The 6,989-nt window shown below is 47.5% G+C and overlaps 1 protein-coding gene across 2 annotated transcripts in view; it reads left to right on the forward strand.

Moving 5' to 3' along the window:
• Positions 1-3,025: 3,025 nt before the first annotated feature.
• CRH (corticotropin releasing hormone) overlaps positions 3,026-6,989 on the forward strand; it is a 324,530-nt gene continuing 320,566 nt past the window's right edge. For both annotated transcript variants that reach the window (XM_049633316.1, XM_049633317.1), the window contains exons 1-2: positions 3,026-3,278; positions 3,448-3,547. The gene's annotated coding sequence lies outside the window, so the exon portion shown is untranslated. The remainder of the gene's footprint in view (positions 3,279-3,447; positions 3,548-6,989) is intronic.

Genomic DNA, 6,989 nt, shown 5'->3' on the forward strand with positions numbered 1-6,989 from the left:
ATATATATATATATATATATATAAATATATATATATATATACATATACATATATACATGATTTATATTTTACTTTACATCTAAAAAATAAATTATACAGATTAGATGTTTTATATAACATATATAATTTATATTATTGTTTGATACAACACACTCAAAGAGACCTCAGGCTTTAACTGAAATATTTGAGTGAATTTTGCCTCCACTGAGCAGGTGCCCCTTCAAGGCAAGCTGACAGGTGCTTGTGTGTCAGGCTCCTGAGCCAGGGCACATGGCACTCGCCCCTAGAAAGGCCCTTTAGAGCACTGAACAGACTGGACATGTGCATGTAGTGGGCTCTGGAGTCAGGCTGCCTGGATTTATATCCAGGCCTGCCACCCACAGCTGTGGGAACTCTCTAAGCCTCTGTAAAGGGAGGGAGTAAAGGAAAGAACTGCATTATAGCACTGTTTGCAGCACTGCAGGAGCTGAGGTACTTTAAGCACTTAGCCCAATGCCTGGAACATGGTAAACACCCAATAAGTGTTTGCTCTGATTAATACACCTGTATTTATCTTAATGTAATGAAGTCTACCACGCCCCGCTGGAGGGCTTAGGGAGATATGTAGGTTTAGCCTGTGGCTTCAGGTAGACCTTGGCACACAGCCCTGGGCAACTGCAAGTGAGTTTCTCCAGTTTCTGAAGCCAGGATGGCTTTCTGCCCTTCCTCTCCTCCCGCTGGAGGAATAGAGAGTAAACAGCCAGAGCATCCAGGCATTCCTTCTCTTGCCCACTTCCTACTTCTTCCCCTAATCTCCACCTCTCGCCACATCCTGAGGAAGAACAAAGTAGCAACAGATGGGGGAAGTGAGACAGGGCCAGGCTGAATGCACTCAACAGCACCCGCTCTCCAAGCTTGCCCAAGGCAGCATGATGATGGCTCAGAGCCTGGCCAGGGCCCTAGAGAGCCCAGATGACAGATAGCTTTGGCTTTGTTTTGGTTTCTTTATGTTGTGGCAAGAGGGAGGACCCTGAGGTGGAAAATGACCCCCCTGCCCCAGCCTCCAGTCCCTACCCCTCTGCCCTGGAATGGTGGTTTCTCCAGACAGTAGGAAAAGAAAGCTCCCTCCCTGCTCCCAGCCTGCTTCCAGACTGGCCACCTGCTCATTCTACAGGGTAGGCCTCTCTGGGACTTTTCATGACAAACAGTGTCCTGGGTTGTTTGGGGATGTGGGGTGTGTGTGAGACACTGGGGAGCCTGCTTTCCTGATGAGGTCACTGTTCCTTGAGTTATTACCTTGCTTTCCTTGGCCTGAGCCAGCAGCAGGAATGCCTTGGAGCAGTGTTTGTTTGTGAAACATCAAATCCCTGCCTAGTTACATCCAAGCAGGCCAGCTTGCCTCCAGACCCCAATCCCTCAGTAGGTCTTCAGTCTTTAGTCCTGTGGGTACAGGTGTCTGTTACCTGCCTTGGAACAAAAGGGCTGGAACATGGTTGGGGCAGGATGGGCAGGGGCCAGCTTCCTTCCTGGAGCGGGAGCATGTGGGCAGGGCCTGTGGTCCCCTGGGCCAATGTACTTTGTAGGTTTCATTTGCAGGCTAATTTCGCTGGTAGGGAATATGGGCAAGAGGCCAGGGCAGCATTTGGCAGCAAGGGGACATCTAGAGAGGGAAAGCCGTTTGAATTCACAGTGAAGTCACCCGAGTTGTCACTGCCCTTCACTTCCTGCCTGTGAGCCGATGGCTGTTGGCCTGCACTGACCTGGCTGAGGCACAGCCACCAGGCTGCAAGCACTGGCCCCACAGGCCATGTGGAGGGAGCAGGTAGCCTGGGCCCCTGCCAGCCTGGAGCTCCTGGCTGCCAGCTGCTGGTGGGCCTGGCCCAGCAGTCTGGCCCCAGGCTCTGAACATGATTCTATTTTAGGTTGCTGACTAGCTCTTCAGCCCTCATTCCTGTCTTGAGCTTCCTGAGTCACTTCTCACTCCCAGCTCTCTTTCTTTCTGAATGGAGTGGATTAGCATAACACCATATGTTAGAAGAGCAATTCACAATTTATAAAGCCTTTTTATGCACCAGCTCTCTTCTGGTCTTTCATCAGCCTGTGAGGTCCACCGGGCAGGTAATTTAATCTATGTTTCACAGATGAGCAACAATGGAGGCTCAAAGAAACTCAGGCAGCTTGATCAAGACACCCATGCACACAGGCACATTGCAAGTCAGTGTGGAGTTGAGTCTTAAGAACCAGGCTTCCTGTCTTAAGTCTGGTGTTCATCCCTACCACTCTACCTGTCCAGGTGTGTCCAGGATACAGGGCACTGGCAAATGAAACACTGCAGGACCACCTGTGGTGGCCATTTCTTTTCTTCTTGATGGAGGAAGTTTGCTTCTGAGGAGCACTGCACTTTGGATCCAAGGTATTTAAAATGCTGGTGGGGGATAAGCAGGACTATAGACAAAGTAGAGGAAGTAGCCTGAATTTGCTCCCCCATGAGGGGCCCTTTCTAGACGCTCACTCCTTTCTCAGCACTTTACCCATTCCTTTCACCTTACCTCCAGGTTCCTAAGAAAACCTCTTCTCCCTTCCTTCACTCTCCTAAGGCATAAATGATTGATTACAGTTTAAAGGGCTATTGCTCCAGACCTCAGCTTACCTTACAATTATGTAGTTTATGCCTCAACTTACAAGAAAAGCATATTCAAACCCATGGTCTTGTGAAAATGAATTAAAGAAAGCATCACTAAAATGGAGTCAGGAGGTTCAGGAGGGGAGGCTCTCACACCCTTCCACTTCTCTTCAATTGCAAATTCAATAGGAAAAGGTGGATTTTGCTTGTGGATACCACTTCACTACAACAGCAGGAGGAAGGAAAGCTTTCTTCTCCCTTTGGTAACAGCCCAGCCAATGAGGGACAGTGATAACTCAGCCAATGAGAAGCCACTATACTTCAAACTCCCAGTTTATTCCAATGGGCTTGCTGTTTATAACAGCCGCCTTCTATAAAAGAGCGTTCGTTACCTTTGTTCCCTAAACTTGCTTGTGGTGTTCGCATAGCTTCTGTGTCCCAGTTTGTAGTTCTCTGCTATTCCTTAATAAACGCATTTTTGCTGGTTAAAGAACCGGAAGTTTTGTTTTTAAGGTTATTAGTCTCCAAGAGAAAGTATAAATTTTTAGCGACTGGCATAGCCTGAGCAGACAACTAGCGAGAACAAACGGCGGCTAGAGCACGGAGTGGGTGTTGAAGCCTCTGTCACCCCCTCCGTATCACCAGGCACCACCTCAGCTGCTGATCCATGGGGAAGGTCTGCAAGAATCCCAGGAGGGGGCTGGGCAACCAGGGCAAGTGTGGCGCCTTGGGGAGCTCTGGGCATTGGCCGTTGCCAGCTAGTGGGGAAGCGCTCTGATATTTCCACACTTGTACCACCATACTTGGGGGCACCATTGTATATTAATGCCAATTGTCTTGTTTAGTCTTTTCTAGGATATTTGGAGGAAGATACTACATTTTCTTTTCAAAGACTGAGGAAACGATATCCATGAGGTTCAACAGCTTCTCAAGCTCTCACAGCTGGTGAGTTTCTGGCAGTTGGGTAAGTTTAGAGCATGGGGTATCCAAGATGGGAGGCTCTTTGTGAGACAGAGGAGATGGGAGCCCTGGGCTGGCAGAGGGCACCACACGGGCTCTAACCCCAGATGTCAAGGAGCAGATTGTGGGGAAACAACAGAAAGACAAGGTGTGTGTGTGTGTGTGTGTGTGTGTGTGTGTGTGTGTGTGTTTTGATGCTGGCTGGGAAGATGAAGGGGGGTGGAGGTGGGCAGACATGGGAGACATTGTTGGCTTTGCTTCTTGCCCTATATGGGAAGATTGTCACCCAGAGAATGTGATCACATTTGGAGCATTAGCTGTGGCATTTGATTTTAGAAATAGCTGTGTCTTGTTCATCAGGGGCTGCTGATTAACTCCTGATGCCCACCCCCACCCCCTCCCCCACTCCCTGCAATTGCTAAGCTGCGTAGAATCCTGAGCTCTGTGGATTGTGATGCGAGCAAAAACCTGGTTCATGTTGGAGTAGGGCCTCTCTTTGAAGAATTGCTGGGGCCTAGGTTGTCAAAGATTAGGAAACTCAATTTGCTCCTCTGTGGATGGAGTCTGAAATGCTGATCAGCACTTGCCCAGAATTCTAGGTACCACCCCCCAGCCCTGCTATTTCAGGTGCTAGATGGGGTCCAGATTCCTCCTCCCCTCCCCATTCTTCCTGGAAAAGCACATATGCTTCTTAGGGTATCAGGTAAAGGCCTGGCTGCTTGCCCCCCTGGGAGGAGAGTTTAGCCTCATGACAACCTGTGCTCCAGTGGCTCTGCCCAGGACTCGAGATTCATGAGGTCTCTAGGAGCACCAGGAGTGTGGGAAGGACTTATGATGTGAAATGCTATGAGTCTATCTACTTGGTTTTCCCACAGATCCTGACTAGGGGCTAGGAACCAGGTTGACACGGGTCCTGTCAGTGAACGAGTCCCATGTGAGGTTTCTTCTGCTGCCACTCCCTTGATAGCACATGGCCTTTCCCCAAACTACATGCTCCCTCCCAACAAAGGATATTAATAGGTGTGAGTCTTGTGTCAGGTCCAAAGTGACCAAAAAACCCCCAAAATAAAAAACTTTGTTTCTAGGCACGTGGCCTGTCTGCAAAATGAAGTTTTTCTTCCTCTGCACTTTGGCAATGCATTCACCACCAGCCTCTCAACAGAGGCTGACATTTCTTATATTAAAAACTACATGCAATTCCTAAGAATTAGAATCCTTAGGCGAGTTATCTTCGTGTGTTTTTCCTTGCTTGTCCCTAGGTCTCTGCCAATTTAGAGTCAGAGACAACACATCACATGATTCCTTTTAAAATTGGGCTCTGGCTGCTGCTGCTCTGCCTGCCCACTGCCCATCTGCCTGCTCTGAAGGCAACCCAAGTGTTGGGAGGGGTGGGGGGACTTCCAGAGAGCACACAAGTAAGAACTGAAATATTTGACTGGACTTGGTCCTAACAGAGGCGATTTTATTACCCTAAATGTCCTGGAAACCCTGTTGCCTCTGGCACAGGAAGGCTCCGGGCTCCGTCATCCTGGACAGCAGTCTGCAGCTGGCCCCAGCGTCCTGCAAGTGGCTGCAACGTGAGTCACGGGGCAGTCTCCAGCGAGGCTGAACGTGAGGTGGGCACAGAGGAGAAAGGCTCTTCTTCCCTCGCCTCAGGGGAGAGAGAGACCAGCAGGCTGGGATGGCCACTGGCCCCCCTGGACTTTGTGGTGGGACTGAGGGCTCAAGATCAGGGAGGAGGGTGAGCCCAGAGAGGATGGGTCATGCCAGGCCAAGCCCTGTCAGAAATGGCCCTAGTGTTGACTGTTGGGCAGGGCCTGTAATATCAAAACCAGACACTGCCTTAGGATGGAAAGAACACTCTGGATTCTTTCTCACAATCCTTTTCATTTAGGTAAAGGAGCAGTGAGGTCCAGATTCATAATTCTTTCCCTTGGTGAAAGCTTCTCAGTCTATGAGGGAGCCTCATACTCTTGTGGTGGTTTATTGAGGTCACAAACAAAGCATACTTTATTTTTATTTGAACTGGTCAGTTAGGATGTTTTATGCCAGGCAAACACTTAATCATGAAATATTTAAATTAAAAATAAGTTAGTTCCTTATAAGTTAGATCCTACAGAAATCTCCAGGTGCCACATACAAATGGAGAACATCAGCTATAAATTAAATAAGTTAAAATAAATAGTAGAATAGATACTCTGATAGGTCCAGCATAAATCACCACCCCTCCCCTCCCCCCATTATCTATACTGTGCAAGACTATTAGTCCACTGAGACTAGGCCCTCACTGAAAGAGAACTCAATGCCCAAATATTCAAGTCATGTTCCAACGTGAGGATTGGGTGCTGAGAGTCTAAAACAATGGCTGAAGGGCAGGGATCAGCAAGGTGAAAGCCCAGAAGCCCAGGCCTTTTATTCTTCCATGTCTCCTTACAGTTGACCTGGAGACATGGAAACAGGTAACTCAGCAAAAGGCAACATGTGGCCACAGAGCAGTAGCCTATGAATAACCGTTGAGTCTGAGACTGGTAACGCAGCCAAATTCTTCATTGTACCAAGACCTGACAATTTCCAGCCCAGTCTTGGACTTAAATTTCATCATGGAGTGTCTGATTTTTGTTAAATGGGTTGGATTAATTGAAGCTTCTGAATTAGAAAACAAGCCTTTTGGGGGTAGAGTTGACGCTACAGATGACAGATATTCAGGACATGTGCAACTAATGCCCTCCACAGGCAGGCATTTCTAATGGACCACCACACTCCTTCATCTCAGACTCCTTCCCACACAGCACTCTAGGCAGCCTCTGCCCATCATCTGTGTTTAGCATTTGAGACGAAAATTGTTTGCTAACCATGATCCTTCTCTGTGTTCTGAACTATTCTGTGTAAAGGGATACAAGCACAGGCACTGATGCCTGACACCCATATGGGTCAGGCACCTTCAGACTAATCATGTAACTGCTTTAAACTGTCATCCAGTAGATAGATAAGGCCATCTAACTTAGAGTTGTTAGAAAGATAGGGAGGATGCATGTAAAGTGCTCAGTGTCACGTCTCGTGCATGGTAGGCATTTAACAAATGAGAGCTGTCATTATCACATTATCATTGTAAGTCTATTGATATTAAAGATGGGATTGATGACAACATTTCCATTAAGAGAGGGAAAGCACAATATTATATATTAGGTTGAACCATATGAAATAAATGATCAATTGTTTTTGACCTATAGAAACGGCAATTTCTTCTAGTTCAACCTACTACATAATGTGTTTCATTTAAGTCACTTTTTCCAACTTTATCAAAATTCTCCTTTCAAACATTGCCCCCAGAGACATACTTCTGTCCCTCAAAACCTTCCTCAGTTACTAGAGTAAGCAAAGCAAGGAGTCTGGTGGACTTAAGGACCTAGTATCTAATACCACTAAC

Source organism: Panthera uncia, chromosome F2 (assembly GCF_023721935.1).
Source record: "Panthera uncia isolate 11264 chromosome F2, Puncia_PCG_1.0, whole genome shotgun sequence".
NCBI classification, from domain to species: Eukaryota; Metazoa; Chordata; class Mammalia; order Carnivora; family Felidae; genus Panthera; species Panthera uncia.